Source organism: Schistocerca gregaria, chromosome 4, assembly GCF_023897955.1.
Source record: "Schistocerca gregaria isolate iqSchGreg1 chromosome 4, iqSchGreg1.2, whole genome shotgun sequence".
NCBI lineage: Eukaryota > Metazoa > Arthropoda > Insecta > Orthoptera > Acrididae > Schistocerca > Schistocerca gregaria.
Window position 1 is genome coordinate 37,523,685 of NC_064923.1, and position 7,800 is coordinate 37,531,484.

Here is a 7,800-nt window from a genome sequence, read left to right on the forward strand (position 1 = left end):
AGGTTCTAGAATGTAGTGTTACATATTCACTAGATCAGGTCTATCTGTTGCCATTAGATACAATCTATTTCCATCATGAATGGGTTTCCTAGCTATCTGTTCTTGGTAGTTTTCAGAGAAGGCATTCAGTAAAGTTTCAAAGGATGTCTTATCACACTTACCACTAACAAAACTGTAATTTTCCGATTTAATTGTTGGATATTAATGCCTCCACCAAAGATCACAGTATGATTGGGGAACTTAAGTACAACTGAACTGATGTTTTCTCTGAAGTTTTCAGTTACATCAAGAGATGAGTCTGGTGGGTGGTAGAAGGAGCCAATTATCATTTTATGCCCAAACAGTCTCACATGCAGCTTCAATTTCTATCTCAGCAGATCTGAGTTTCTTGTCTACTGTGACAAATACAGCTGCTACACCTGCAACAGAACCAGGAGCAGCAGCAGCAGCAGTAGTAGTGCCAGCAGCATTAGGAGCTATTCATTAACTAGTTCAACCCAGCAGTAATCATGGGTTCTGGCAACCATCCCAGCATTTCAACAGTTTAACAAGGCTCAAGAAAACTGGGAAGCACAGTATGAGTGAAACACAACTGGTGCATAAAGTATTTGAGCTATGTTAATGATCATCACAGTAGATGCTGAAAATGACTACCATTGATGTCACTGCAATACTGTGCTCAATTTATCAGATTGTGAGGCATGCATAATAACTCTGCCTGAGGTATATCAGCAGCAGTGTTTTCAATGGTCTGTTGTTGCTCTCCCAGTGTGTGAGGAATATTTGAGTATGCATGACCGTTCAATTTACCCCACAGTTAAACATCATAGGGAGAGAGATCAGGCAATCAAGGTAGCCAGGAGATTTCACTGCCGTTGTTGACTGTTCACTCCTCACCAAACACTTTGTGTACTCATGGCAAGATTGTCAAGATAGTATGTGCTGTTTACTCAATTGTGCTGAAAAAATGCTTACACTCATTCATCTTGAGTGAGTTGATCCACATGTGGATTAAACACTTTCTGGGCATACAAACCAATAATAACAGATTAGTGGAAGAATTGTTACAATGTGGACTAGACATTGTGCACCAAACACCAAGTTCTTCAAAGTACTGACAGGGATTTTCTGATGCATAATAGTGAATGTCCTATTAGGTCACATACCCTAACAGGCTGTACAAGGCCTCATCTGAAGAAATAAAAGTTGAGGGTCCAAACATCCTGTTTTGTATCACTCAGAAACCATTGACAGAATTCAGGACTCGAAAATTAATCATGAGACTTTAATTTATGCACAACGGTGTACTTGTTACAGCATGGGTGCAGATCATTTTTGAAAGACTAAAGTTTTGACATGGTGCTCTCTTAATTCCTACTTTCACAGATTGACAGGGTTTAGATGTCATTGGACATTCTTTCAGGCTTCCCTTCACTTGATCAGTGTTCTCTGTTATTTGATCTCTTTTTAGGGTAGTTATGGTTTTCATTTGATTAGGAATCAATTTCATGCCACTTTGTCATGAAGTTTTGCATTGCAGACTTTGCTGGATGTTTTGCCAAAATACTTCCAGTTCTAAACTGTTGTTCAAAGTGTTCTGTGCACGTTTTTGGAGTATTATGCTGGGAATGTAAGTAAATATAATTACATAATTATTTGAAACTGTTAAATAGCAAAGTTCACTTTGAAATTACATTACACAGTCTCAGCAAAAATGAATATTAAAAAAGAAAAGAAGGAAAAAAAAGGGAAAAAAGCACAGTTTCTTCCTCCAGGTACGGCACACAATGCACTTGTACTAAAAATTTTGACTGAAATAATGAGAATGAATATTTCAATGATGGTATAATTTAATAGTCAACTTCTAGATCTTCATATCTGCTTTGCTCCTGATGTCCTGTTGTAAATAATATGTTGCTGTAAGAATCAGCAATCTTGCTACACCATGGAATCATCAATGAAAGTTCAGGAGCTGCAGTGAATTCTGTTATTACTGTGCAGGGGTGTGCAGAAATGAACAATTGGCATTACAAACTGACTACATCTTGACTCTCTGAAAACTGGCTACAATCTGTACAATGGCCGTACTGTTGCATGTCTACTTATAATTTTAGTAACAAACAATAATATTGTTTAAGACACAAATTTACAAAATTACACTAGAAAATTAATGCACAGAGATCAACTGTGGGCAGAATATTGTAGGTATGTTATTTGCTGATGAGTATGTGTAGGTAGTTTTTGAAATAAACCATTTGGAGGTGCAAAACAAGATAACATATGGAAATGAACAATTTGAATTACATTTGATTAATTAAAAAGTGAAATGTAAGTTTCATCATTTTCCTAACATAAACTGGAATTACAAATTAAGTATGCTTTCATTTAATGTAGCCAAAAATTTAAAATAACACAACTGAAATATTCTTCAACTTAATAAAAGGAATTATCTATCAGATAGTGTTTGAACTGCTGTTTAAATTTGGAAAGCTCATGGACAAGTGACAGGAAGTACATGTATTGACATACAGTTGTTAGTATCCCTTATTTTCTAAAAAAAAAAGTTTCTACAAGACTGTCTAGGCTGGACTCTGCTCACAATCCCAATAATTCTCTTTTTGGCAATGAATATTGTTTTGGAAAGTGATTTCCCAAGAAAACTATGCCATACAACAATAGTGCATAGAAGTAACTAAAATATGCAATTTTTGTGGTGTGTCTACCACAGACAGTGGAAATAATAAAAATATGTTTAGACCATTTTAGATTGCTCTCAATGTGTTCACCCAGGAACTCAGATGACTCAAATTGTAGTAACTCTCTACTATTAAATTTACTACTCAATTCATCCTCCCCTTTTCTCTTACTTGGAAATGAACAAACTGGGTCCTGTTAGCATGCAGTGAGATTCAATTTTTTCAAATCAGTTAAGTACTTCATTAAAGACCATACTGGCTGATTCCTCAAAATTGTGGTTGGGAATTTTGTTGATGAGGATGGAGGTGTCATCAGTAAAAAGAGTAAAATGAGTGGTAAAGCTGGTACACAAGGGAAGGTCATCGATGAAGATGAAGAAGGGGACCAAGTCCAGAGCCCTGACGAACACCACAGCTAGTAGAGCGCCAGCTAGATGACACTGAGTGCCCCTCAGAGTCATTAAACATGCCCGTCTGCTTTCTTCCAGTTAGGTAGGATTTAATCCATGAGCCAGCTGGTCCACTTATACCTCATACTCAGCCTTAACTAAGAAGATTTCATGTTTAACACTATCAAAGGTCTTAGAAAGGTCACAGAACATACCAAGGGAGATAATGTGTTATTAAAAGACTAAGATTTGATGGGTGAAGGAGAAAATAGCTTGTTCTATTGATACACCCTGTTGAAGCCCAAACTGGCTACTGTTTAATACCTTACAATTAATGAGGTGGTCAATAAGTCTTTTGCGAACCAATTTCTCAAGAATTTTAGAAAAGGTTGTTACAAGGGAGATAGACCAATAGTTGGTCACATCAGTTTTATCATCTTTTTTAAGGATAATTTTGATAATAGCATACTTCAGTCTCTCAGGAACAACCTCATGCTGGATAGGTTCATTGAATATATGGCACAGTACTTTGTTTATTGGCTTATAGCACACTTTCAGTACTCCTGAAGAGATACCATCAGAACCCCTCCTTTTCATCTCTGTAATTATATTCTCAATTTTGTGTACTGTGACAGGAGACATTCTAATATGAAGGGATAACACAGCTTCATTAACAGAACTGTTTCTAGAGATTGGGCTGCTGATGCCAAAAAGTGGTTGTCAAAAATGTCAGTAACTATTTCAACATTTTCTCGAATAGTATCATTTGTTTTAATTTCTGTGGTGTTTTCTACACCAGGGATTTTACCTCTTTCTCTTTTTATTATGTCCCTTGGGGTTTTAATTTTTTTTATTAGAGATATTAATTTCTGATTTTATAGAAATACTCATTGCCCTTCTTAGAACTTTTTTAAGGATGGGGCAGTATAGTTCGTAATGTTTTTCCTTTTCTAGACTGTGACTCGATTTGAGTGCGAGATACAGATTCCTTTTCCTTCTGAAGCAGGTTCTCATGCCCAAAGTTAACTAGATTTTATTAGAACAGGTTTCACATTTGAATTTGGCAGTCTTTTAGGAAAGGCCTTGTGGGGTCTTTAGCATCAATGTAGAATAACAGTGTTTTAACTTACATGTTACGGTATAAGAAAAATTAGTGTATCAGTTTTGCAACAAAACTCTTCATAATTTGATTACCTCAGTCTGGTGACAATGTAGGTCACAGTCATATTTACAGTTTATGATAAGTTCAAATAGCTTTTCCAATTCTCTACTTCCTGATAGAATTTTACATAATAAATTGCAGTAGTATATTGTTCAAGACCTGGGTGTAGCAGACCTAATTAAAGTAACATGTATGAATGCATATAATACAAAACAAGTTTCTCATATTTGCAGCATAAACCCATGTGAGTAACCATCAATCATAAATAATATAGATAATATGTTTGTAAACAAAGTACAAACTATATCTGGTAGCAAGAGTACAGATCGTGTAATAAATATGTAGTTTCAAATAGCTTGCCAAACACTCAACAAAATGTTTGACCAAATCAAACTGTTTATCGGAGATATTCGGAAAATTGAAACTTCCTGGCAGATGAAAACTGTGTGCTGGACAAAGACTCGAACTCGGGACCTTTGCCTTTCGAAGGCAAGTGCTCTACCAACTGAGCTACCCAAGCACAAATCACGCCCTGTCCTCACAGGTTCACTTCTGCCAGTACCTCATCTCCTGCCTCAGACGGCACACAGTTTTAATCTACTGGGAAGTCTCATATCAGCACACACTCCACTGCACAGTGATAATCTAATTCTGGAAATATCCCCCAGGCTGTGACTAAGCCATGTCTCCACAATAGGAGTGCTAGTTCTGCAAGGTTCACAGGAGAGCTTCTGTAAAGTTTGGAAGGTAGGAGACGAGGTACTGGCAGAAGTAAAGCTGCGAGAATGAGGTGTGAGTCATGCTTGGGTAGCTCAGTTGGTAGAGCACTTGCCCGCGATAGGCAAAGGTCCTGAGCTCGAGTCTTGGTCCGGCACACAGTTTTGATCTGCCAGGAAGTTTCATATCAGTGCACACTCCACTGCAGGATGAAACCTCATTCTGGATTCAGAAAATTAACTTATTTCATCTATTGCAATTATTCACTTAATTCAGCTATCATCAAAGCAACCACAGCAAAACATATTATGTAAATTATGTCACAAACAGCTGAGGTAGTTATTCATATATGCATAGTTTGTATATGCAAGTTCAGCTCGAACATTGAAAAGATAATGCAAACAAATGAGTGTATGTTGATCTCTTCTGCAACTTTAGTCTCATATTATGAATACTTTATTAGATAATCCAAATGTTACATTATACTGATATTTGGTCTTGCATATTAACTTCCCAACACAACCCTTGGTTAATCCTGGACTAGACACAATACTATTCTGCTAATAGGCCTATGATAAACTTCATATCTTCATAGAGAGTATAACAGTAATGTATAAGAGTAATATAATTCATTGCATCAATGTACATCTGAACGTGACACTTTTTCACACATACAGAGCATACATTAGTGGTAAACTTCACATTCAACAAAATCTCAAATCAACTGATGCATAGCTTCTCCAAGATGAAATAAACAAATTGTCAAATCATTCCAGTGTATACGTATGTAATCACAGATATGTGGCTAAGTAGTAGGTGTGTATCTGAGAATGTGTATGTGGATGTGACACTCATAAGTGTAGCTAAAGGAACAAATTTCACATGGCTGGGACCCTGTGTAAGCCACACACATAGTACACAATGAGTGTGTACCTCTTTAGTGATAAATTTCAATTTTCAAACACATTACTGATGATATGCAGGGGCAGTGGCAAAGAGAGGGGGTCTATGGGGGCTATAGCCCCCCCCCCCCCCCTCTCAATGGAGTATCATGTTACACTGGATAAAATCACTTCAGAAATCAGCGAATCAACAGATTCAATCTTTTTTTGTACAATTATGTAGCAATATAGGCTGCAATGTATTTCAAACACATTTTAACAAAAGAATAAAAGTGGCAAATAGCTTACTATCTAAACCAATAAATATCATTTATCTTAAACTGGGCACCTTATTATTTATTAATACACTTTTTTTTTACCCTGAACTCCAAAACAGTTACCAAAAACTACTTTAAGCAAAACCAAGGAGCTCACCTCTCCTTTTGTTAAGCAATATTCCATTCCCCCAAACCACCTCCCCCCCCCCCCCCATTAGCCCCCCCCCCTCCACCCCTTGACCAACTTCTATAATCAACCCTGATGGTATGACTCCCATACTGTAATATTATTGAGTCCAAAAAGTTTCCTAGACTTAGGGTAAATAAGTCTGTAAGCATTAGGATGTAGAAGTTCTGAAATTTCAAATGGTCCTATATAAATGTTAGAAAACATTTAGTCTCTTTGTTTATGGCCTTAGCTTTCTCGTAACGATTTGTTAGTACAAAATCTCCTACTCTAAACTGTGTAGCTATCAATTTTCCATCATGCCTCTGGTTTCTCTTACTTGCATGTTTTTCCTAACCACCTTTTCTCTTTTGTCTACAGACAAGTCTGTGCAAACAATATATCTAATCAGTTGGTTTAATGAATTAGCAGGTTTCTTGCCTTACTATAATTCACAGGGTGAAAATCTAGTTGTAGAATGCTGCAAACTGTACAAAACAACTTCTTATGGATTGATGTAAGAATACCAATTAACATAATATTTGCTTCAATATGTTCTACAAAAGCATCCAATTTCTTTCCTATACCTCTCTGTTGGATTGCATGAAGGGGAGTAAACAGAAATAAGTTTGTGCTTGATATTTCTTTCTCAAATAAAATCTTTCCAGACATTAAATATGAATTGGCTTCCTTTATCTGACAAAATATCATTTGGAGTAACTATCTTTTTAAATAAATCTTGAGTAATATAATGAATAATCTTCTTAATAGCTGTCTTTTTCAAAGGATAAAGTTAACTAGTTTCTAAAATAACAACCATTACAAAAATATAAGTACAATTTTCTTTTGAATGAACAGCCCAAATAAATCCACTCCACTGAGTTCTAGCCTGTTTCTTGGCATGATGTTTTGCATTATAACTCTATGTGTTTGAGTTTTAGTCTTAACCCTCTGACATCTGTTGCAAAACCTAAACATTTCCTTACTCTCCTACCAATGCTGTTAAAATAGACATTTTTCTGGATTTTCTGGATACATTTCATAGTGTCTCAGTGACCAAACCTCTGGTGTATGTATTTAATAATGGTGGCAATTTATTGCTCTCACCAGCAGACTTTCCAGCTATCTGACTCTATATTAATTGTGTCTCCTAAATAAAATTCCTTTATATAGCTGACAGTACTATTTGGCTTTAACATAACCCTTCTCTCCTAAATAACGTTTTACCACCATCCATTCATCATCAAAATTCTGATTTCTCCTTAGCTGTTCACAAATTTTAGTAATCTCTTTCTCCCTTAATGTACCTTATTCTGAAATTTCTGTTCCTTTCTTCACCATCATTCTCACTTCCACCTCCACCAGCACTCTAGATAATGCAGACAGTCTGAAATTTCTGTTGCTTTCTTCATTGTCATTCCCACTTCCACCCTCCATCAGTAGTCTAGATAATGCATCCACAATTACTATCTGTTCTCCTTTGATATACTGTACTGTGTAATCAAACTGGT